Source organism: Aquarana catesbeiana, linkage group LG01, assembly GCF_042186555.1.
Source record: "Aquarana catesbeiana isolate 2022-GZ linkage group LG01, ASM4218655v1, whole genome shotgun sequence".
In the NCBI taxonomy this organism is placed as follows: Eukaryota; Metazoa; Chordata; class Amphibia; order Anura; family Ranidae; genus Aquarana; species Aquarana catesbeiana.
The window spans coordinates 63,913,257-63,919,256 of record NC_133324.1 but is presented as its reverse complement, the minus strand read 5'-3'; positions in this window follow the sequence as shown (position 1 = coordinate 63,919,256).

Below are 6,000 nucleotides of genomic sequence, written 5' to 3'. Positions count from 1 at the left end.
TGTTGCAATGATTTTGGTTTAAGTCATGACTGAAATAAATGGGGCAACTATTTCTGACCCATTTCCTAAAAATATATGCCTGGCTTTTTATACTGGTCCTCTAGTTTTCAGTACTTTAAAGTGGTTGTAAACCTCGGACATGAAATCTGAACCGGGCATATCCCTCTATAGTTTGTACTTGTCTCAATCCAGAGCACTTGCCCTACTTTCACACCTGTGCTTTCGCAGAAAGGCACTACAATTCATTTAACATGGTGCCCTATGGATGTAGTTCACATCTGGGGAGGGGAGAGTTTTTCACATATGAAGGCTATCCGACAACTGCCTGCTCCTCCCCTCTGACAGTTCTTAAATAGGTAAGAGGCAGGGCCACCTGGTGATGTCACCTGGTGGCCCTGCCCCCTTGTGACGTCTTCGACCAGTGCAGTCTTTTTTTCTTTTTTTCTTCTTCCTTTTTTTTTTTTTTTTCCCCCACACATTAGAATGCGGAGTGAAGACAGAACCAGCAACAACCAAGCCTCAACATCAAGTCTCTCCATTTCTCTTGGATTTTAACCAATGAGATGTACCTATTAGACTAACCTAGCAATGACGTATCTTTGTGTATAAAGCATTAGCACCACCCTGGAATAAAGCAGAAGTGTAAGTGCCGGTTCACATAGGGGCGACTTGTCAGGCGACCTAGTCGCCTGACAAGTCGCCTCCCGTTCTGTGCTACGGAACCGTTCTAATAGGAGCGACGCAAGTCGCTCCGACTTAGAAAAAGGTTCCTGTACTACTTTGGGGGCGACTTGGGGCGACTTGCGTAGACTTCTATACAGAAGTCGTTTTGCAAGTCGCCTCAGAAGTCGTTTGCAGGTCGCCTCGCTGAGGCGACCTGCAAGTCGTGCCGCCCCTGTGTGAACCGGCACTAAGAAGTAACCAAGCTGAACGTGTGTAATAGTGTTTACCTCTAGAGTGCATGCACATTCACACTTTCTAATTAGAAACAGCAGCAGATAACCTTGAGCTCAATTGAAGTTCTTATCCTTATCAGCTGGTGCCAAAACCCAGGAGCTACAGTCGAAGGGAGACCTTGAGTGGCTGACCGAGACAGAACAGAGGATTAGAGCTGCCCTAACAGTACAGTAAGCATATTTATTCTTGCCACTGTACGACTTGTCCTGTCTGGGCTAGCTGGTTGATCTTGTTGGCTCTATAAGACTGTTCAAAGAGGGAGGTAACTTATTCTTCGCCTGGGGCTGTTTTAATGACCCTGCCAATGGGTTTCTGTTAACTGTATTTGTTCAGTGTCTGTCCATCCTCAAGGATTGCAACTCAGCAGTCTGAAAGAAAAGTTGCAGGTGTGTGTTTCCTGCCTCAGGTGAGCTGTGGGCCCCTGGCAGGAACCCTGCTACAAACGTCTATAGATGGGTTTGTCAGGTGAGCTGTTTACCCTGAGGGTTATCTCAGCTGCTGGAGCTTCGCGGTGCAAAGGATGACAGGTGTAAAGTCCTGTCATAAATGCCTATGTGTATTAATGTTTGCTATCCATGAGGGTGACTGGGGTTTGATAAAAGTCAAGCAGCCAGATTACAAACTAACAGCCAAGGGATAGGTGCCTGTTAGGTTTTTTCCTTGCAGGGCTACCAGCCCCCATTCTAGGAATTCTTTGATAAGAAAGCAGTGGAAAAGGAATATTAGCCCATTAGTTGTCCGTATTCTCCTCTGAAGCTGTCAGCTGAAACTGCTGTGCAGAAACAGGGAGAGAGAGCAGGGAATGCCAACATGTGATTTTGTGAAGAGGAGAGAAGATGTTGAAATAGTTAAAGTAACGAAGGTTATGTTGCTAAAGAAACAGGGAGGAATCCTGTGTGATAAAGAAAATTGCATAAGGGAAGTTAAGAAAGCTGGCAATTTTATTATGTATTAGAGTTGATGATATGCTGGAACCACTGCGCTATGCAAAAAATTGAAACAGAGGAGGGGAGGGGCAACCCTGCCCCTCCGCCTAACGCCCACTCCCTTCTCACCACTCCAGCCCCAGCACAACCCACTGTGACAACTCCACCCGGAAGCCATCTTAGTGCACCCAGGCCTTCATGTCCTGCCCAGCCCAGTGCATTTCCTGCTGGCGGCCATCTTGGCACACCAGGAAGGCTCAAACATGGCCTATACCCAGTTCTCCCTGTTCTAAACCAGGATGGTTCCTACCACACACCTGTCTTCCCCAATACAGAAACCTTCACAGGCCAGATATGTTAATGGTGGAGAAGCGTCCGAGTGGGAAGACCAACAGGTAACAAGGCCACCCGCTGTTTTAAGAAACTTACTCAGCTGCCTGGAGAGACTTTGATCAGCCTATGCCAAATCAAAGCAGGACATGTCTTTTGGCCGGTGATGCAAGCGGCCTTCAACGATGCCTGCCTGACAAGTGCCACTTCCTACACCTCAGGCGTGGCGTTCAGTGCCCAACTCCGTGACTGGGCAAAGGAGAAATTGGCAGATCAGACCACCACAATCCAAGATAAAGGGGAGTCTGTGGAGAAGTATCATGCTAGACTCATACAGGCCTTTGATCTGAGCTTCTCCCACTATGAAAAGGTGCACACACGTTTCCTGCGTGGGAGAGGATGGGTGCCCTGCTCCAGTCCACTTACTGAGCCACTCCAAGTGGGGACATTTCCTGATTTGCTTGCCAGATTTGTTGTGTCCTCTACATGTCCCTAGAATCTTCTAGGAGCTGATGTGCTGTCCAGACTACAGGCCTCAATCATTTTCACGCCTGAAGGGGGGGTGAAGTTGCATACTCCCCCTATCCTTAGACTCATCTGCTTTGTGTTCTCTGCTTCTCCTGATGACCCTTCATGAAGCAATAACTCCAAGTTCAATACCGCAGGAAGTACTTGACAGAATCCCTGCATGCCTATGGTCCACAGGACCGGATGACATTGGTCACTTAAAGGTGCCACCAGTTTCAGTCAAGCTCAAAGAGGGCGCATCATTGCCCTGGAAACCACCATACCCTCTAAAGTTAGCCCGATCTGGAGCTATTTCGAAGCATGTCAAGGCCCTCGTGTCAAATGGAGCCCTGACACCCTGTACATCTCCATGCAACACACCTCTGTTCCCTGTGAAGAAGAGAACCCCTAAAAGAGAACCAGCTACTTGCAGGGGGTGCCTCTGACCACAAAGTACCTCACAGTGGTTGACCTTGCAAATGCTTTCTTCAGTGTCCACCCTCACCCCTCCTGCTGGTACCTTTTGCATTCACCAATGAAAAAACAGCAACATACCTAGACCGTTATGCCACAAGGGGCACAGAACTCTCCAAGCCAGTTTGCAAATGCTATGGCTATCATCCTTGACACATGACAAGAGGATCACCCGGAAGTGATTCTCCTCCAATATGTTGATGACCTTCTCCTCTGTGCAGATGACTTACCCACTGTTGAAGCCACCTCAGAAAGCCTGTTGTGCTATCTTGCCAACCAGGGTGAAAGCAATCTCTGGCATCCCACTGCCACAAGGTCAGAAGCCCCTTCAGGCCTTCCTTGGACTAATTTCCTATTGCAGAGCATGTATTCCAGAAGCTCCCCTACTGATGTAACCTTTGTATGATGCTCTGAAATCAGACCCCTTCCAGGTGTCTCCCAAAGTAATATCCAACTTTGAGGCCCTCAAGCACGCCATCTCTGGCACTAGGGCTCCCAGACTACGACAAAACGTTCAAGCCCTTTGTATCCGAACGTCTGGGACATGCTGCAGGTGTACTCACCCAATCACACGGCATCTGCCTACGCCCCATAGGATATTATACCTGTTGGCTGTATGCGGTAGCAAGAGGAAGCCCATCGTGTCTGCGAGCTGTCTTTGCTGCACAAACCTTGCTTGACAAAACTTCGGACTTGGTCCTCGGACACTGCCTCATTCTGCTTGCTCCCCATGACATTGCTGCCATATTCAACCAAGATCCAGCCGAAACACCTGTCTACTGCCAGACACTTGAGACTCCTGTGTTTCCTCCTTCTACTGGACAGCATTACTTTATTACGTTGTCAAACACTGAACCCTACCACCCTTCTTCCACTTCTCGAGGGAGGAAAAGGAGGAGGAGTCGGGTCTTGACTTTTCACCCCATGACTGCTTCAAAGTAATGCGGCTGGAAACCACGCATATCCTTACCGTGAGTGAAAGCCTTACCACCGGTGATGTCTGCACAGGAGGCAGAGCTGCAAGCACTTACTACAGCATGTAAATTAGCAGAGGGAAAAAGAGCCAACATTCATACAGACTCAAGATATGCTTTCAGCGTTGCCCATGATTTTGGTGTTATCTGGGAGGACAGAGGGTTCCTGACGGTTGCAGGAACACCTGTGAAACACAGTTCAGCCATCAAGGAATTGATGGACGCCCTGCTTCTCCCAACCCAAGTGACTATTCTGAACTCGAAGGAAGCTCAAGGCAATCATCTAGCTGATTCAGCTGCCAAACAGACAGCCAGTGGTCCACGGGAAGTGGACAGCAGGGCGGTATAAGAAGACCACCCCGTGCTTGCCCTACAGACTCTCCCAGTGGACAGAGTTTATCTGAAAGAATTACAGGAAGCAGTAAGTCTAGATGAAAAGGAAAGCTGGAAACGGAGAGGAGCAACTCTCAGAGATGGACTATTCGAGTGCAACAAGAAGCCTTGTCTACCCAGGAGTATGTACCCAGCCGTGGTGCAACGGGCACATGGAGCTGCCCACTTGACATCACAAAAATGACAGACAGTTCCTGGGGGGACAGTGGGTTGGAACACAGGGCCAGACTGGGCAACCACAGAATGCATTAGACAAGAAAGATGAAAATGGAAAGCCCCTGATGAGCAAAATGACTCTGCAGAAGACAGGTATAAACCGGATCCAGTCCCTTGGTGATGTGTATTGGATCTATGGGAATTTGGAACATAGGACCAGATTAAAGGGAATCTGGACCGGTGAATGTGCCCTTGCAAAGGTCATTATGCCTCTCCATATCCTAACAGAAGATACCCCCGATACATACACTAACCCAGCACACAGTCAGTGGAGGAAGCGAGCAGCTCTCTCCGGTAGCTTTGACCCTAGATGCCATAGGGGTTCCTGATGAATTCAAAGCCAGGGATCAGGTAAAAGCTGGTTTTGAGTCTTTGGTCCCCATAATAACTGCCAACAAGAATGTAGATTGGATCAACTACATATACTATAACCAACAGAGAGGGAATTGCTGACCAGTTAGCCCCCACTTCCTACATAACATTCCAGAACCGGATGGCCTTAGACATGGTGTTAGCTGAGAAAGGTGGTGTCTGTAAAATTATAGGAAAAACGGGAACCTGTTGCACCTACATTCCTGATAATACTGGCCCAAATGGTAAGATTACTCTAGCTATAAAGAAATTAGAAGATCTGTCATTGGAGTTGAAGAAGAACTCAGGTATTACAGACCCATGGGATCAATATTTTAGCTGGATGAGTGGGTGGCAGAAGGTGCTCGCCCAGATAGGGGTAACGATATTAATAATCCTGGTTCTTTTAGCCCTGATTGTATGCTGTATTCTACCTTTCGTAAAGAAGTTAATGAGCAAGGCTGTAGACAACAGCACACCTACATTTCTCCACCAAGAAGAGGAGGACCCCCTTATGATGGAAGAGGACAAACCCTTCACTCCTCAACAGTCACTCCCTGTCCAAAATCTCACAATCCTATAGGTTTATAGGGATAGATAGCGCCTGACTGCACTTCTCCAGCTGTATTGAGGAGGGTAGTGAACTAGTTGCTGCCTAACTCTATATACAGCCTAAGGCCTCTTTCACACGAGGGATCCGTATGTCCATTTTTCATCCTTCCGTTTTTGGATGAAAAACGGACATACATGTATCCCTATGGAGCGTCGGATGTCAGCGGTGACATGTCCGCTGACATCCGATCCGAAAAGTGTAACGGAGGAAACCCTACTTTTCCATCCATTTTCGGATCGGATCGGGTGACGACGGACAC